We start from the raw sequence: 20472 nt of genomic DNA, 5'->3' as shown, positions 1-20472 counted from the left end.
TAAGACGGCATCAAGAGAAGGAAACGGCACATATACATACGTACAATTGAACGTACCTGATGTATTGGCCTGTAATCTGAATTCCAACAACCCGGTTGATTGTATTCATCATCATATAATGGGTGTGTTATATCTTCAATAATCTCGCGCTTGACGACAGCTGGTTGATCATCTGTCTCAGATTTTATATTAGAGAGGTCCGCCATATTAATGTACTGAAAAAAGCATTATTACATTTTGTAAACACGGTGAAAACAGTTTCGGGTCACGTAATCACCAGATAACTGACAAGGCCAGAAAATGTTTGCCTTCAGCTGACATTCTTTTCGAAAAATTTGTGACGTCACAACTTTTCGGTCCGACCATAAATGTCGATTTTTGTTTGAAATTACGCGGCCTACCTCTAAACAAAGCTATAATAATGAACGTGTAATGAGTCCCATAGTACAGTCTGAGCAGCTCACTGCCACTCAGAGTGAACTATGGATGATTTCTTTCAGATAGACCAATCTTGATTTAAAATTTTTAATTTTTGAGTGGGGTAGTATAATCCGCAGAGGGAGGTCGTGTTGGTTCCTCTGCGGACGAAATGTTGAAAATATTCACTCGGGAAGAAAGCCGAGATTTAACTGCGTAAATAGTGTGCAATTAATGCATTTATTAGTTTTCCGTGAGAAAGCCCTTGCTACGAATTGAGTTCGAGAGGCATTTAAAGTGTAACGAAATTGTAATTATTTCGATTATTCCGCGTTTGATATAAACAATTACATCACTTTACGATGACATCATTCATCATCAGCCGCGTATGACAACCGGTTTACAGTACCCTTACGAGGATTTAAGTACTAAAATCAATAACCCTCAATCTAGAGGACGTTGACTCTCACCTCATGAATATGTGTGACGTGTGTAATTAAATAAATAAATATTAAAATAAATACGTATACAATAAATTAAGTAACTAAAATAAGTTATAAAATAAGTAAGTAATTATTTGAAGCTAAAATAAATTGTGTAATTTTTAATAAACATTTAAATATAATAAATCTATTTACTGAAATTAATTTAAATAAACAATTAAATCAGTATTATCGAAGAAGTTTTTTTTATTTAAAAAAAATAACCCGCGATGTATTCTACGTAAACATCTGATTCAAAGACAAGTGACAGGAGATCAGCTGTCATTGGTGATTACGTAAATATTTACGAAAGTAAATTTGATTTGAAGGTCAATTAGATAATTATTGACCTAGACGTCAACCTACTACTAGGTGACGATTCTTAAACAATAAAAAGTTAAATAATATTGTCACAGTGCATTCATATAGTGTCGGACAAGACCTTTAGGTGACCACCCTCTCCCAAATAAGACTGAGCTAGCTAAGCAAAGGTTCTCAATCGGTCTAAGGGCAGGACCGGTTGAAGATTAAGTGCCTTTGAGATTATTACGGGACCCGGGTGTACGTCATAACATTGTATAATATTTATATTTAACATGAATTAGTAGATAAATTAACCTAACCTATAATATCACAGATGTATCGTAGCTGTGAAATTGTATACACGTGTAATTTTTTTAAACAAAGTTTAATATCACTTTATGTTCCTACATAGTTGGTAAAAAAAGCCACCGTTTATAATATTAAACCAATCATTGTTATTCTTAATCGAATGTTATTGTAAAATAATTTAGTTTCTAAAAACTAACCTCGAAATTGCAACTTGAAACGTCCGCATTCTCTTGCGTTACATGAATGCGAGGGTCTTAAGTGTAAATATGGCAGGAACAACGTGACAGACAAGATACATTCAGGATGTTAGAAAAGTGTTGCCACAATACTGAAAAGTGTTTACCGTTGAAACTAATATTTATAATAAATACAAACACGTCTTACTTGACACGGTGATATACTTCAATAATAATTAGATATGTTTTGTTGTCAAAACAAAAAAATGGAGCGAAAATGATAACAAGCATTTTCTCAATCATAACGAGAGAGGATCTAGGTATTCAAATGGCAAATGGGATGGATTTTTTCAATTTTAAAGTTTTCTTCTACTTACAGACGTTGCTAAATACAATATTAATCTTCAACGCAGCAAAATAACATATCTGTCAGTGCAATACAAACAAAATGCCACCCGTATTTTGAGCCAGGCACACGGACATTGGGTGTGATTATTTTGCACCATGCACGGATAGACAAGAGAAAGTCAAAAGACATGGCCCTTTGACAATGTCTTGTTCGTTATACTTACTGCTTGATCCTTGACTGAATGGGTAGGCAAAAAAGTGTCCCTACTTTATTGTATCAATTGATTTATTATATAGGTTAAAAATAACAGTGAAGGTATTGAGATATCCCGGGTTCTGTGGCTAGCTCGAGATGTTGGTAAGACCCGGGATTCACAAAATATTAAATAATAAATGAATAGTCTTTCTTTGTTGATCACGTGGCTTTACAATATTTTCAACGGTTATTTTTACAAAAGAAACTTATGTTTATCAGTATTCAAATTAATCTTATATTGTTCCTAATGTTAACTATATCGCTTATATTCTAATTATTAATTATCTGAATTCGTTTAATTGTTCGAGAATTCGCGAACTCAATTCCGTGCCTCCGCGACCAAGTATTTTTCCACTCTTTTTATATTAAGCAGTGTTGCCATCTTTTTTTTTTTTTAACTAGCCCCTAATATTAAATAATATCTTTGGCTTAGACTATAGTTACATCTAGACGCCACCCGTTGCATTGCTAAATTAAGCCGCGTGCCTTGCGTTTGGTCTGTGAGCGAGCGAACGCATTTGTCTACAAATGTTCGAGACCATAGACCATTTCGCTAGTGCTCGCCAAAAGTGCTCGCACTAGACGCTCAGAATTAAAATATAATTTTCTATTTTTTTACGTTATATAGTATTTTTAAGCGGTCAAAATGCAACCATTAGATAAAGATATCCATAATTTAAGTTATTTTAAAGAAACACTAGGCCACTGATATTAAAATATATAATAAAATACAAATAAATTATCACAAACATGTATCAACTTACCTTTGAAACGTAATACCATCTTCTTGCTTATCAGTACGGCTACCACATTTTAAGACAACACACAGAACCATCTTTTCTACTTAATTAACTAAAAATATTTACCACTGACTTTATGTTTAACACCAAAAATATCAATTTTAGCAACACGAGCTCGCAAGTTATCGACGCTGTGTGAAGCGTTTTGCCCCGATTTGATGGCGATACTTTTGGAAACTAGCTTACACAAATGTAGACCTTTTATCTTACTCTAGCGCGTGTCGCAGAGATTGTAAGGGTGCCGAATACTTTCTCACTCGCACTCATGCATCGTATTTGTTCAGGCCTTGGCTTTCGTCTCTTTTATTTGGCACAATCACATTCTTTCCTGACATACTATAATAATTATAATTACATACAAATTCTTTCACGCTAAGTACATGTTGAACATTTTGACAGTTAATCAAGGAATTTTAAACGTTCGTACGCCCACTGTTGACTAGGAGGTCAGATGACGTGGTTACACCTAATAAGTAATAATTACGACGTAATTTAGAGGTATATCGGGTGTCATCTTATTTACATGATCACACTTTTTTATGATGGCAACACAACGCAAAAAAGGCTACCTGAGGACGCATGCGCACACCGACTAGTTTGAACAACGGTCGGTTGAACTATTTCCGGCGCAAAAAGCGGACGGCTTTTTTACTCGAAGGCAAAGCGAGATTTGCTCTCTTAGTTTTTGACATCCGTACGAAGCAGAGCTCTCAGTTTCTGACATCGGTACGAAGAACATCACTCTTAAGTTCCGGGTCTCCGGCCGAAGCACATGGCTCTAAGTTTCTGACGTCTCGAAACGATTAAAATGGGACTCGTTTTCTGGTCGCCCGCCGAAGGACGTCCCTCTCAGGCCATGGAGACGGAAGGAAGCCCATGGTCCCGAAACCCTTGAAGACACACGATGGAGGGCCACCTCTCGATTCTGCCTTGGAAGGAATCGAGGGCGAAAGGAGTTGAGATCATTTTATCGTGGTATTTATTTTAATCCATTTCGTTACGGTCCACCGAAACTAGCATTTTATCTGTTATTTAAATTATCTAAATTATCTTATGGCATTTCAGCTTTATATTTACCCTCTCGACTGCTAGTTATTTTTATACATCAATTATTATACCTCCGTTAAAATTTAATACCCGCTTTTTATTTAATTATTACCTTTATTATTTTCTCTATGCATTTCATAGAGTGGCGCTCAAACCGAGATAACTCATCATTGTGTTTTTATGTATTTTATCATTACAGCAATAAACGAATGAGTAACGCATGCCGACAGGTGACTGAGGTTTTGGACGTAATGTCAACCTACCCACGACCCTGCTTCCCCGCGTCTCATAGCTCTGCCGCACTCCTATCCTATCCCATCTCCTATCCCATTTCCACGCTCCCCATACGCAGGCGCACCTGCCTTTTCCTCGTAATTCCCATCCAAATCCCATCCTTTCCTACAATCCTTCCCACACTCCCACACCCGTTTTTTCATACGTTACACGGGATATGCCCAATAGTCATGGGTGTAACAGAAAACGCTGTTAGTGTGTATTTGCCATTGGTGAATATGCGTACCTAGTGCTTGAAAATATCGAAAGGCAAAACCCGAGTGGAAAAAAACTACTCAAATAGAATAGTCCAAAACTTAAATCCAATAAAACACAATTTATTGTTTGATCGCTTACACGGAATAGACTTTTCAGTATTTCGGCATTTCGACCTAATAAATAATTACGTATTGCGGCAACACTTCTCTTAAATTAATGTTCCGAGGCTCGTTTCATTCAACCTGAATTAAACAAATCAAATGGAACGTTAGATTTCTTGAATTTGGGACCGTTTGGCAAAAGGTCCACGGGAACGCTTTTCTGACGACTAATAATAAAATTAGTTCAATTAAAATTAATTCAATAACATATTAGTCTCTAAGACAGATACACATTTATTGAAACGTCAACTTGTATGAAATTCTAACCTATCGTCGTCTACAATAACACAAATTTAAAACTGTAAAAAATATAAATAATGCTTCTAGAATAGGTAGCCATTTATTTAATTCATTTATAAGATTTATAGGTAAGTACCTATGACAAAAGTTTTTAAAAATAGCTTTTGCTTAAAGCTTTTCATAATTGCTCACTTGATAGTTTGTATTCATGTCGACAGTATGCAACGCTCGAAATGAAAAAGTTTACAAACCGGAGCGCACGACAGTTTTCTGAAGAACAATGCATAGTTAGAAGACATAGATATTATCAATTTTTTGTGTATTTCATAAAAAAAATAGGTATGTTAGATTTTCTATTATATGGCCTATCTAGCTCAGGCGGTCAAATTATTTTTCCCACGAAACGGAGCGATAATTTTATCGATTTCAGGAACAGGAATAGCGTTTCGGTCCATTTCGAGCCCTGGCAGTATGATATTGTGACAATCGAACATATTAATTTGATAAAATTCGTTAGGTAAGTACTTAATAATATAAAACCTGATCATTCCGGGTTGATTTAAGATAGCTTGTAATTTAGAATATCCGTTACAAAATATACGTACCTAAATAAAATGAAAATAAATTCTTGGTCTGACATGATAATAATAATTATAAGTGTATAGGTAAGTAATGATATTAAATCCAACTTTTTCCATAGAAAATATGGCTGGATTTTGGGATAATAGGACCAAAAGCGGCTTCATTTCGCGTATGGTTAGTTATGAATAATATGTATTGATTATTAATCTATAATATACATAATTTGAGTGAACTCCTATGGTTTAAATGTCTTAAATATTGATATGAACATCTCACGATATATAAATACTGAATAATTCCCATCATCACTTGACAGATCGTCATTAGTCTATAGATCGCCCGAATTGGTTTGACGTTTCATGTCAAACCATTTCTGATGGTCCGAGAACGGTTTGATTTTCATTAATACACTGAACTAAACGTCTAATCTCAAACCATTTCCGGTCTAATTTCTACTCATACAATTTGTACGTATATTGTCTATGGTTTAGTTAGATTTGTTTCGTTCAGGTTGAAAGATAGGAATATTTCAGTATCTCGGCCATTGACAATAAATAATTATGTTTTGCGGCAACACTTCTCTTAAATTAATGTACCTTGAATGTATCCAGTTTGTCACGTTCTTCCTTTCTAACATTAAAATGGACGTAAAGCGAGAATGTGATGGAGAACAATCTGATACAGAAGGCAAGCCTTTCAAGCTCAAGCTCCGCTATTGTCCTCGTGAATTTTGATTGGTGTGTTTACTTTTAAATCAAAACTTTCGTTACATATATTTCTCACAAATAAAATTTCTGTGACTGCTTCTGACAGTGCTATATATTCCGCGAAAGTGGAGCATTTTGTAACCACATTTTGTTTTTTTGACTTCCAAAAAATTAAATTTCCGTTTAGTCGAATAGCATAACCGCTCGTCGACTTTCTGTCTATATTGTCGCCCGCATAGTCTGAGTCGACGTAACAATCAATTTTATCGTTCTTTTCGTTTTTGCCATATCTTAATTTTAGATCTTTGGTCTTTAATAAGTATTTTAGAATTCGCATCGCATACTTGTAATGGGTTATGTCGTAGCAGTTTTGAAAACGGCTTAAGTAATTAACGCTGTACGCGATATCAGGTCTAGTGCCTGAGCTTATGTATAAAAGTTCGCCGATCAAGTTTCTGTATTTTATTGATTCATCTGTTTCGCTCGCTTGATCGATTCTTAGGTTTGTCTCCATTGGAGTTTCGTATAGTTTAGAATTTTCTAACTGATATTTAGAGGCTAATGATTCGATATATTTTGTCTGGCTTAGCTTCATGTTGTTTTGATCTTTATTGTAATCAATATCGATGCCTATATAACTTTTAACCTCATTAAGGTCTTTCATCGTAAATCTTTTCATTAAACTTTTCTTAATTAAGTCAATTTTTAATTTGTCTTTCCCACAGATCAACAGATCGTCTACGAATACCAGGAGATATATTGATTCCTTATTTTCGGTTTTTGCATAAAGACAATTATCGTATTCGCTTCTCTTGAAATCTAATTTTTTTTCATATTCATCGAATGTTTCGTACCACGCAAGTGGACTTTCTCGCAAACCATATAACGCTTTCTCTAGTTTGCAGACTTTATTTTTTTCTTTTTGATAGCCTTTTGGCTGGTAAATATAAACTTCGCTTTTAACTGGTCCATTGAGAAATGCGGTCTCAACGTCCATCTGGTCAATGAAGAGATTATTCGTTGTGCAATAACTCACAAGAATTTTAAAAGTTAACATTTTTCCCACGGGGGAATAAACGTTTTCCAAGTGTTCTCTTTGTTGAAAGCCGCGTACTACTAGACGCGCTTTATATGTATCATCGCTCTTTCTTTTAAATATCCATTTAACATCGATTATTTTCTTATCAGTCGGCTTTTCGACTAGACACCATGTTTTGTTTTTATTTAGACAGTTAATTTCTGAATCCATCGCCGCTCGCCAATGGTCAGAGTCTTTTGAGGTTATAGCTTCCTCATATGTACTTGGCGCATTTGCGTTTATGTAATTAACGTATATACAGTGAGCTATAGGATTTCCGTAACGCTCGACTGTCTTTTTTTCGCGTGTGGATACTTGTCTAGTTTTAACTTTGACCGATTCGCTCGCCTGTTCATTTTCAACAAATACTTCATTATCATTATCATTTTCACGCTCATTTTCACTTTCGCTTAATTCGATCTCCGAGCCCTGCTCATTTAGATCAATGTTTACACGGTTTTGTGATTCGTTATTTCCGTCGAAAGTGTTTTCATTAGTCTGATTTTCTAGGCATATTAGTCTTGTACCTTTTTCGAAAACCTGCACATGTCTTGCCTCGATCACCTTATTTTTAACCAAAACTCGGTACCCGAAATGTGTATATCCTACGAGTACTCCGATTTGTGAATTATCGTCCCATTTTTTTCTGTTTATTTCCGGAATTCGGACAAAAACTCTTGAGCCATAAATTTTTAAATGTTTGGCTTTCGGCTTAACCCCGAAAAATATTTCATAAGGCGTTTTATTCTCGCACGTATTTGCGATAGTTCGATTTTTTAAATAGGCAACTGTATTTATTGCCTCGGGCCAATAAATTTTACTTATGCGCGCCTCTTTAATTAAACATCTTGCTATATCCATTGCTGATCTATTATAACGTTCAGCGACTCCATTGAGTTCGTGTACGTTTGTCGGACATGGTAAAATTTCGATTCCCTTTTTGTTTGCAAATTCGTATATTTCTCGATTTAAATATTCGGTCCCCTTATCGCATTGCAATCTTTTTATTGATTTCCCGAATTGATTCTCTACAAAGTTAATGTGATTTTTGAGACACTCGGCCGTTTCTGATTTATTTTTTATACAATAAATTTTTGCACATTTGCTGTAATCGTCTATGACAGTCAAAAAGTATTTTTCACCTTTATAGCCCACAATATTGTGCGGACCGTTTAGATCGGTGTGTATTATTTCGTTTATCGCTGTTGTTTTCGCGCGGTGATTTTCGAAAGGTAAATTTGCCATTTTACTTTCAATACATGTCGCGCATTTCATTTCTTGTTTTTCAAGATGGTCTGGTAGTCCATCAAGTAACTTATCTTTTACTATTTTTTCTAGATATCTAAAGTTTACATGGCCTAACGCACGATGCCACTTTTCCTTTTTTGTTAATCTCGTTGTATTTGTGAAGGCTTCATTTGGATAATCATTGTATGTACTAATCTTGCTTGAATCTTTAGGATTTTTTACACAGCTAGTCATGTAGTATAAATCATTTATTTTATTAGCCACTGCTATAAGGTTTCTGGTTTTTTTATCAAAGATTTTGGCGTTTGAATCGCGCGCTACTATTGTGCAATTTTGTGTTATTTTTGAAAAACTTAACAGATTTTTCTTTAAACCTTCTACTAAATAGACGTTTTTTAGTTCTACTGGCTCAACATTGTTATGGTTTTTAAAGTAACTTACAATATTTCCCACTTTTGTTGCTCGCAACTTTTTTCCGTCGGGTAGGTTTACGTCGATTGGCTCTTTAAGCTCAACGCAACTTGAATAGAACTTATCGCTTTTCACTAGGTAATCTGTGCACCCGCTATCGAGTAGCCACTTTATTTCACTCTCACTTGTTTCTTCACTGTTTACACTGAGTTTATGATGATTAACTTGAAGAGCCCACATCTTCAAGTTTTGTTGTTGTTGCTGCTGCTCGATGCCTCTGCCTCTGTGATATCCAAATTTCTCGTAAATTGTTTTTGTTCGTCGGCTGTTGTGATGTATTGCCGCTGTTTCTGGTGCTGGGCCCATATCCCTGCTGTAGATTGTCGGTTTGATTTGCGAACCAACACTGTTGCTGCTTGTGTCCTTGCTTATTACATATATAGCACAGGCCTTTTGTTTTTGTTTTCGTATTGAACGTGCTGACATTCGTCTTTTGTGAATTTTCCGTGTTTGTTAGGCTTTTTTCCCTGATTTTCGATTTGACATATTCCATTGTTTGTTTTTCCGTCGGAACTATGTCAATGAAATCACCTATCGCACTATAGCTTAACGGTAGTGCCTTTATTAAATATCTTATCTGCTCTTCTTGTTGAAGAGTACCACCTGCATTTACATATTCATTGCAGGTTTTCTGGAAGTCTAAGAAGAAATCATCGACTGTTGCATAGTTTTTCATTTTAATTTCCTCGATTTTTGACCTGCAGATTATCTGCATCGGCGTTGATTTCGTTGAGTGTATTTCATCTAGTTTTTTCAGCATTGTCAATGTCGTGTCGCAGTTCTTGATAAATTCTAATTGGCTATCGGAAACTGCACTAATTAGAATGGTTTTGGCTTTTAAATCTAGTTTTTTCCATTCCGCATATTTTTCTGTTGTTTCCATTGTTCGGATTGCTGGCGCTTGACACTCGTTGTATTCTAGAATGTTCAGCAACCTGTATTTCCAGCTATTGTAATTCCTTCCTTCGAAGATTGGTATATTTACCTCTGTGATCTTCGTTAGATTTGCCATTTTTTTTTTTTTTTTTTTTCTTTATTGAATTATTTTGCAGCCTTACGCCGCCACTGCGTTTCACTTAATTAAGCGGTCGGTTTTCTGATCCGCTGTGATCGCACTTGTATTATTGTTACCGTGAACCCGCGGTACAATTTACGGAGCACTGGTTTTACGTTCTAAACCACGTTGCACTAGTTTTATATTTCAACCACGTTCTGCTTCCATGTTGGGATAATGGATCGTTTAGAGGATGTTAAATTATGAACATGGTTTTCTTCATATGATTAACTTTATTATTATCATCATCATGAATAATAATATACAGAGTAAAAGATTACATTGATTATGCGACCGTTACAATAGACCTTCGATTATACACTGATGTCACGCCGGACACTCAAGTGAACATTTAACTGTAATTAGTATTAATTAGTATTTAGCATTGGCGGACAGCCAGTGCCGTAGTTAAACGTATTAATAATATTCTTATATTATTACTTATAATATTTAGTTATGTTATTATATTAGACGGCTATATGTATCAACATACTTATATAATTGTGCAATATATTTTTTGATTATTATGTGTCGATACTCGAGTAGATGAAGAAGATGAGAAAGTAGATGTATTAAAAATCGCCAATAATTCACTGTATAAGTACCCTTAATTTGAACTAAAATACAATTTGAAAAACGTTATTGTAGTGTTTCACACTGCATTTAATCTTAGCGGTAGGTAGGGGGCCCACCAAATATCCAAGCCTGAGGGCACGAATCAGGATGTGGGGACCATGGTATAGGTACACCGAGTGCAATAGACAAAAGACCGATAAACGAGAAATTAAGCTGTGGAGAAGAAAAAGAGTCTATGGGACTAATTTACATTCTCCTCCTTGGGCCCCCCCCGCAATATTAAATCCTGGGTGCGCCACTGATTCGATGCACGGCAGACTTCTTTCGGGAATATCATCTGTAAGGCGTAAAACCCACTTAACGGAGCGAGTGGGGCTCTCGCGCAAAATTTCACAAGTGGCGTGTAAATCATCGAAAATACCACGTAATCAAATACGCCAGCGCATACTAGATTTGACGACGCCTTGTGCCCGCCTGCCCCATGAGTCATCGTTTTTTTGGCTTCGCAGCGATACGAATTGACGAAAATACAACGTAGTCCACCATTCATTGAACACGGCAAGCAAAATCACGCTCCTCGAAGCGTCGTCGATAAGACGGGCGAGAAGCCAATATTTAAGAACAATGAGCTCTTTGTTTAGTTATTGCGTGTCCAATATTAATTACATGCCCCGAGAAATTTAATAATATTTTTATTGCTTTGTTATGAGAGACGCTGATAATAATAATTATTTTGTGCTCCTTGAGCCCCTTATTACATAGGTAAATAGTAATGCGCGGTTGAGAGGGGGCCTTCTCAGTAGTGAGCGCACCGAACGCTTTTTTGGTGGGCTTTATACCTAAGGGATTACATTTGACAATAAACTTACGTTTAGTGGTCATATGAATACAATTTGTGAAAAGGCGCTAAAACAGTTGTGCTTTATCTTGCGTACTTCCCGGGTCTTTTCGGATGTTACGGTACTAAAAATTCTCTATAACTCCTTGGTTAGATGCAGACTTGAGTGTGGGTCTATCATTTGGGCCCCGCAACAGTTGAAGTACGGCCTTATGGTGGAGAGGGTCTAGAAGATTTTTTTTAGACTCCCTCACTTTCGGCTGTATGGATATTATCCGTGGCTTTCCACTTATACTATCAAGATGCGTTTCTAGTGTTAAGTGTGGTTTTAATCTTTAAGTCCTATCCTGTTAATCTATTTTCGTGTAGGTACCGTTTGAAGTATTCTCCTATATTTTTAATTAATCTCTGTGAACTCTGAATAAATACTAAACCTGGAACTATTTCTATTTTATAAATAAGCTATCCTTTACATTTTTCTTTCTTGTTAAAATTCATACGTACACCTGTGTGCTTATTTCAAATTTTAATAGTTTTTTAGTAACTATTAATAATTGTTATTGTGATATATCGAGTAGGTTTATAGAAAGTGTTAAATAACATTACAATTATATTGTAGACGATGGAATTAAAGATCTGAAAAAGCACAGTTTCTGATAGAAAACGCGTTTTATAAAATGATATATAAGTATCTATTAATAATTATGATTATGTCAAGCTTTTTAAGATTGTGCTTGATTTAAATTGAAGTATGTTCGCGACTCCAAAAATCGAAGCTTAGTGTGTTATCCAAGATCGCTCAGCGGCAGTACCTATTAATAGCATTAGATTATGTACCAATTTACACCAACCAGTACCATATCCGGTTTTAATCGATCGATCACTCGGAAACTAGTTATAAGCAGTTATAGTGAACCTATGGCACGCGAATGTTTTATGTTAAAGAGAAAAAAAAATACCTTATATAATAATAAAAAAAATACAAAACAGTGATACCAATAAATATAAGTACTTATATACACTATTAATATATATAATTACAACATAGCTATGCGTATTTTCTACACTTTTTAATATTATTTTTACCAGTGGTATTTACCAATCGATGCGCAAACGTCGCAACTCGTGCATAAATGACAGATCGTATTGTATACAAAATAATAGGCAAATACTCTTCAAGAATTTGTTTAATGAGAATATATATTTGAACAAATCGCTTTTAATGCCTTATGCGTAACACATAATATTATCGCACTCACCTCATCAGGCGGCGGTGGAAGCCGCTCCGCGAACTTCTGATTTTGATCGATTTACAATGCTTGAGACCACTGTAGCGAGAGAATGCCTTATCTGATCGCAGCAATTCTGGTGTCATTTTGTGTGTAAGAACCAAGCTAAGTAATACAGTAACAAACTATTTCATTGGCACCAACAAAAATGTCTGTACCAATTAAAAGCAAAAACTTGGTGGAGCTAGTAGTAGTAATTCTGACAGACCGTGAATATGGAAAACCGTGCAGTTATGGGAAATCTATAAAAGAAGCGTGGTTAAAATGCTCCCACGACCATTTTGAAAAATTTTAAAACAAGCAAAAATAATATATTCAAAGAAGAAAAGATATGCAGTCGTCTAGAAACACGGTGAAAGATAGAATATATCATTGTAATATTTAAACTTTTTTTAATAGATTTTTTAAAAACTACTTTTTCATTTTTTCCCAATAACAAACAGTCGAAAAATTATATTTGGAAATTTTTGGCACGCGTGCCTTCGTGAAAAGGTTCGCTAACACCATGTCTAGGTATAATATTTCTAACTGGATCGTTTACTTATAATGAACTGTTATTAAAAATCTCATAATTTATTAATACTTTTAAATGTTTTTTTATAGATTATCGCTAAAAGCACTGTAGCGGCCAATATTGCGAGTCTCATATCGCCCTGGGACGTGACTGAAGCACAAGCGTCCAGCGACAACCTGCACATTGAGGAACAAGACACTAAGCAAGAACTCAAGGATTATATAGAAAAGTTCAAAGATGTCGCTTGTCGCAATAGTAAACGTGATATCTGTCTATCGAATATGGTAAACACAGAATTATTAGTGGCTTTTATACGACTGGAAAAAAAATCGTTTCATAAACAAAATTTTGTGTGCAGTATCTGTTTTGATTTTTTTTCGTCCTTCGACCTAATGTTGCTTCACAAAGCGATACACAAAACCACAATTGGGAAAACGACCAATTCCGATTACGATGGTCATTTTTCAAGATTTCGTCCTGGTCACGTCATGAAGTCACTAAAAATAACTCATTCTGGCGAAAAGCCATTTAACTGTGATAAATGCAAACGTTCAGGTGACATAAAAAGACACAAAATGACCCATTCTGCTGAAAAACCATTTAAATGTGATAAATGCAAATACTCATGCAGACAATCAAGTAACATGAAAACACACAGAATTACTCATTCTGGTGAAAAGCCATTTAACTGTAATAGATGCAATTACTCATGCACGACGTCTGGTAGCATGAAAACACATAAAATGACTCATTCTGGTGAAAAGTCATTTTACTGTGATAAATGCAATTACTCATGCAAACAATCAGGTAACATGAAAAGACACAAAATGACCCATTCTGGTGAAAAACCATTTAAATGTGACAAATGCAATTACTCGTGCACGACGTCTGGTAGCATGAAAACACATAAAATGTTTCATTCTGGTGAAAACCCATTTAACTGTGATAAATGCAATTACGCATGCAAACAATCAGGTATCATGAAAAGACACATAATGATTCATTCTGGTGAAAAACCATTTAAATGTGATAAGTGCAAATACTCATGCAGACAATCAAGTAACATGAAAACACACAAAATGACTCATTCTGGTGAAAAGCCATTTAACTGTGATAAATGCAATTACTCATGCAGACAGTCAAGTAAAATGAAAACACATAAAATGACACATTCTGGTGAAAAACCATTTATATGTGACACATGCAATTACTCATGCACGACATCAGGTAGCATGAAAACACATCAGATGACTCATTCGGGCGAAACGCCATTTAAATGTGATTTATGCAATTACTCATGCAGAAATTCAGGTAACATGAAAACACACAAAATGACCCATTCTGGTGAAAAGCCATTTAAATGTGACACATGCAATTACTCATGCACGACGTCAGGTTGGATGAAAACACATCAAATGACTCATTCGGGCGAAAAGCCATTTAACTGTGATATATGTAATTACTCATGCAAACGATCAGATGTCTTAAAAACACACAGAATGACTCATTCTAGTGAAAAGCCATTTAAATGTGACATATGCACTTACTCATGCACGTCGTCTGGTAACATGAAAAGACACAAACTGACTCATACTAGTGAATAGTCATAATATGATAAATGTAATTACTCGTGCATAACGTCCAGTAGCATGAAAATACACAAAAATACTCATGTTGGTGATAAGCTATTTAAATGTGATTTATCTAATATTTACTCATGCATTTAATCTGGTAGCATTAAACGGCATAAAAAGACTCATTCTGGTGAGAAGCCATTTAAATCTTATATTTATGTAATTACCCATGCACAACGTGTCATAATATCGCTAAAATTGACTCATTCTGTTGAAAAGCCATTTTAATGAGATAAGTGTAGTTACGCATCCACAACGTTTGGTAGCATGAAATTGCATAAAAAGACCAATTCTAGTGAAAAGTCATATACATAATTTTTATAATAAATGCAATTACCCATGCATATATTTTAATAAGATGAAATTACATGAAAGGACCCATTCCGGTGAAAACTTAATTCGTGTAAATTCTTATTATATATTATACCAATAAAGGTGTTTGCTACCCGTTCACTAATTAGCTTGGATAAAGTATCTGTAGTTAAGACTTTGAAATAATGGTCAGTCGAGAAGGGACCGAACGTGCGTACGTCATTTTTATTATCAACCGATAACGTAAACAATTAATATTTTTGTAGCTCATTCTATAGCGACATAATATTATTATGTAACCGTATGTAATATTATTTTAAACCATACAATAATAATTATTGCCTCTGTGCTAAATACAGTTATTTAATACTTCAAACCCACTTGCTCTAAGAAATCTCGTTTGTTGTTTGTTGTATTTTGGATTTGTGTAAGTGGACGTTAGGTCTTAGTGACATAAATTGAAGTGTATCGAACTCCACTATCGTTAGATAGTTGTTTTTTAATGTTAACACATGGGCCTCTAACAGATTTTGTTTTAACGAGAAACGGATGTCAACCACTTTCTCATCCTATTAAGTCCATTCTCTGACCCTACACAAATTGAAAAAAATATGTCTACATGCCAGACCCAGGATTAAAACCTGGACCCACGACGTTATAAGCCGACGCTTAAGCCGCGCGGCCATCGTGGGACTGTTAGCTAGTTCATATTATTATTCATATAAAATAAAAATATTATTCTATCTATAAAATATCTTGTTTTATGTATGATTAAAAGGCATAATTTCAGATATTTTATAGATAGATGAGTATTTTTTGTCAAAGTGTAGTGTTTGGTTTCGCATAGTTTAAGGCGATAGACATTTTTTTTTTAATTCACAATTTAAACTTGATCAATTAAATAATATTTAGGTATCTGAAAACATTGAAAAGAAAAATATTTTTTATTTTTAGTCAAAAGTAAACTTACAATTGTAAAAAAATGTTATAAAATGTAAAATTTGTCAAAGAACCCCATCTTATTATTAAGTAGGTAATATTTAGGTATTATTAAAATTTATTTTATTAAGTTTTCTATTTTGTACTTAAGAGATTTTCACTAATTCATAATTTTATTATTTTTTATAATTATTTTAAAAACCATGGATTTTTCTAAAAAAATAAATGTGTGCAAGCTTCGTATTTTTACGCTAGGTGCCTTTGCACATCTATTCTGTACACAAGATTGCTATCGAGGGTAGTTTTACATTTTTATATTGAAGTATTAGCACGCATCGTAACAGTGTCTATCTCGCTATAAAATTTAACACAGAGAGGTGCTGTTAAAACATAACACTTATTGTAACAATAACAACCAACTTCTTGTAATTGTTACAATAAGTGCTAATACTTCGATACAAAAAAATGAAAACTACCTTCGATATTTGCCGATAGCGGCGAATATCAGTCGTGTGTATATAATAGATGCGCTGGTAGGTGAAGATATAATTGAATCGTAATACGTGTGACGTAACTAAATACAAAAAAAATGTACAACTGTCATCGTATTTCTGTTTATGCCTGTAAATTGGTGTTATTTCTAGGCATGCTCCTCTTAGTTTCTAAGAGTTTGCCTTGTTATGGTAATAATAGTTATGTCCACAGAGATTGGAATTGGTTCTGTCTAAATAAAATGTCAAGCGACGGAAGTTTTTGTTTTGAATGAATGAGTTGAATGAGAATGATTTTTAGTCCTTTGACAAGTGAAAGGTACCAGTATGACGATAGCTTGGTTAAAAACTGTATTTAGTGAAATATGTTAGTATTTTATATATAAATAAAGAAAATCGAAAACTTATTTGGTTTTAATCGTTTTTATTCACACTATCCCATTCATAAAAAGTAGCACCCGTTCGCACAAGGAAACTAGGTAGGTACATTAATATGAGATTCATCATTATAACCCATAATATAGTTATTGCCATCTCCCGTCATAATGCTATGCTGGTTGCTGGTCATCGTCTGTTATTTGGACTTGGGAGTGAACAATTAAATACCTACCTCGGAATGGTCTAAAGCGGCGATTTTTGTTTAACTCTTTTACATATTGTCACATTATATTAATCCGAGATATATGATTTTTTTACAAATGCAATCTCTCGAAGCCTAAAATTTTTCGCTGTCGATCTCGCTATGAACGATGAGCCTGCCTTTTTTGCGTGCGGACAAACAGCGTTGCCGGATATTTTTTCTCGTAATCGACCTTAACTAGTCAGAGTCAGCTCGGAAATGGTTCCGGCCTCTCTAGACCACCAGAGGAGACAGCCCCAAATGTGGACACGTCGAAGGTGAGACATTATGACGTCATCTTTCAAATAAGAAAAATCGGAAACTCCCCTTTTTAGTAAATTATTGACGGTCATAACTTTAGTATGTTTCCATTATTTTCATTGTTCAAATTAATACGGAAGGCTTTCCATGCATTAAACAGTTATCGGCGGCTACCTACAATTTGTAATACGGCGAAAATTTAGGTTGGTAGACATGTCGGTCAAGTTCGGATATGTTCGTGCTGCCTGTGAAGAGCGATCCTAAGCTGATGAAGCCGAATCAGCGCCGTCTAGTCGGTAGCTCGGTAAAGAGTCAGAATAGGTGTTTGACACCAGCTCTTGACTGTAGTATTTTTATTGTTTATGATAATTACTAATGATCTATTAGGTTTTGACGGTTTATTATTCATGATAAATTGATAATATAGGGGGGTTATTACAAACACTTGAACTATTCATAATTTTTTTATTGTGACCCTTGATTTGATAGGTTGGTAATAGAATTTTTACATAAGTACCTACTCTATTGTATTGATTTGTTATTCAATAGCATTCGTTGTCAGTATTTATTTGCCTTTTGGTGAGTGTACACAGTACCTGAAGATGCCGAAACGCGAAACCCGGGTCGCAAATAACGACTCAATTATGGGAATAGTACAAAACTTAAATCCATTAGAGTTTAAAAGTACATCTATTTTGTTAATGTTTCATTATTATTATATTACTTTACTTAATTATCGAGTCTTTCGGTAAATTGCAAGACAGATAAACACTTGACAGGTGTAAGTCTCATGACAATATTGTTTTGCACTACTGTACTACATCTCCCATGATGCCAATGAACCCACCCATGTTATTGTATTATTATGGGGTCAAATTTTTTTAAGAACTAGGTAGTACCTACTGCACAATGATTTGGTTAGTAAGTATATTTAAAAAGTAATATTTTTCTTGTTTCATTATCTCATTATTTTCTTGCGATGCCCGAAGTCACATAGATCGCGAGCTACGATAGGGTTGACCGTCTTAAGACAAGTCTGAATATTGAAAGGCCTAATACAAACGAGGTTCAAGTAACAGGAGGCAAGCACGTCATGGACATGTATTTTGTCGTGGGTTGATTGACCTGGGGTTCCATTTGTTTGCTAGCTGCTACCTAAAGGTCGATTAATGACTCTTTTAATGATAATAAAGAGACCCAGAGCAAGGCTTAGCGTTCTCCGGATTAGAATCGTTTCCTCGTGTCAAGCCTCTCAGTCACCATTAGCGTAAGGTGCAAGACGTCTAGTCAATGAGCTCCCCAAATACGTAGATATTTTTGATGACGTGATAGGGTGAATCATATTATAGCTATTGGCCGGTTAAGGATTTTTTTGACTTTGGCTGGTTATAACTTTATTGATATTTAACATTTTTGAAGTTTCAGAATGGAATTGTACTGATCAATGCTTTGCGTTTTCATTTTGCTTAATACATACTTCATTACTTTGACCATTTTTTGATTATTATGGTTTATCTAGATGGAGACCAAAAATACAGTAATTGGCCACTTTTTTATAGCTATTGGCCCCCCCTTTCTATAGTTATTGGCCACTTCAAATCTGATCAAAATGTGTGCTTAAAAGTGCTAACACAACCTTTGATTATTAACAATTTAGAGTAAATAAAGAAAAATATGAGAATTTTATAGAACAAATATATTAAATTGAAAAAAACATAGACGAAATATAAAAAAATACAAAGAAATTATATGGTCAGTAATTAATAACAGAATCTAGTTTTTAGTAATCTCTATTATGAAACAAGTTAAGCATCTCTTCTGTATCCATCAAGTCAGAATCTTCTGATAGATTTTCTCTGGTCGATATGTCCAAATCATGGCAGATACATCACTTGGTACCACATAACACAAGTGTCTAATTCTGGGGCATGTTCTTTATGATGTCTTAAAATATTTCCATGTCAATTGATAGAAAACGTTTGAAATTTTGGAGCTTTTTTCACCGCCTATCTGGTGTGTACCATTCTCAAATTATTGTATTCTCTCTTCAAAAACAACCTCTTTGAAAAAATCAAAGGGTATAGTTTTGACTTCATTTATATATCAATGTTAGAATTTTGGTTAGGTAAAATTCGTTTTTCTAATCATTTTGTATAATCAACAGCGTTTGCATTGAAGGGAAAGAGGGCACATGCCTGAAACCATTAATTAGATATTCCGGCTTAATTGTATTAACAACTTGTTCGAAACAAAATTGTTTTTGGAGACCACTCATGGACAGCCTTCTTCCATATTTTCTTCACCGGTCCAAAAACTGATACATCTGCTAGTTGAAGTATTCTCGTTGCATTACGATATAATGCAATTACGTCGATTTGCAATGTGTTACATAATAATATTACACTTAGTTCGTACGTCATATGCGTTTTGTGTACATCGACGAATAAAATTACTGGAATCTGGAACTGGCAATCCATATTTTGCTGATAATGTAAATAATACAAAAAATGCGTTCTTTTGTCTTTCCTTTACCAATTGCATACACGTGAACTTGCTTCACTCGTTCTTTCGACTATTTGCATGACATTTTAAAACAAGATTTCAACCAACCTATCCCTGGCTTAATATTGTTAAAAGGGTTCGGTCGTGGATTTTTCATTAAAAAAGTTGCACGCTATTCACAATATCGCCTTCTTTCTGGGAAATCCTTTGTTTCCCTGGTCACATATATTATAATCCATTCTGCAAAATCACATTCTTCTTCTTCTTTGCTTAATTATGGATGGGGTCTATATTCAGGTCGACTTGTAGGATTTTTCATTTTGAAT

This window comes from Rhyacophila brunnea, unplaced genomic scaffold (assembly GCF_057557595.1).
Source record: "Rhyacophila brunnea isolate RB1 unplaced genomic scaffold, BYU_Rbru_1.0 scaffold_13, whole genome shotgun sequence".
NCBI classification, from domain to species: Eukaryota; Metazoa; Arthropoda; class Insecta; order Trichoptera; family Rhyacophilidae; genus Rhyacophila; species Rhyacophila brunnea.
The sequence above is the reverse complement of the archived record's forward strand: the minus strand, read 5'-3'. Positions refer to the sequence as shown.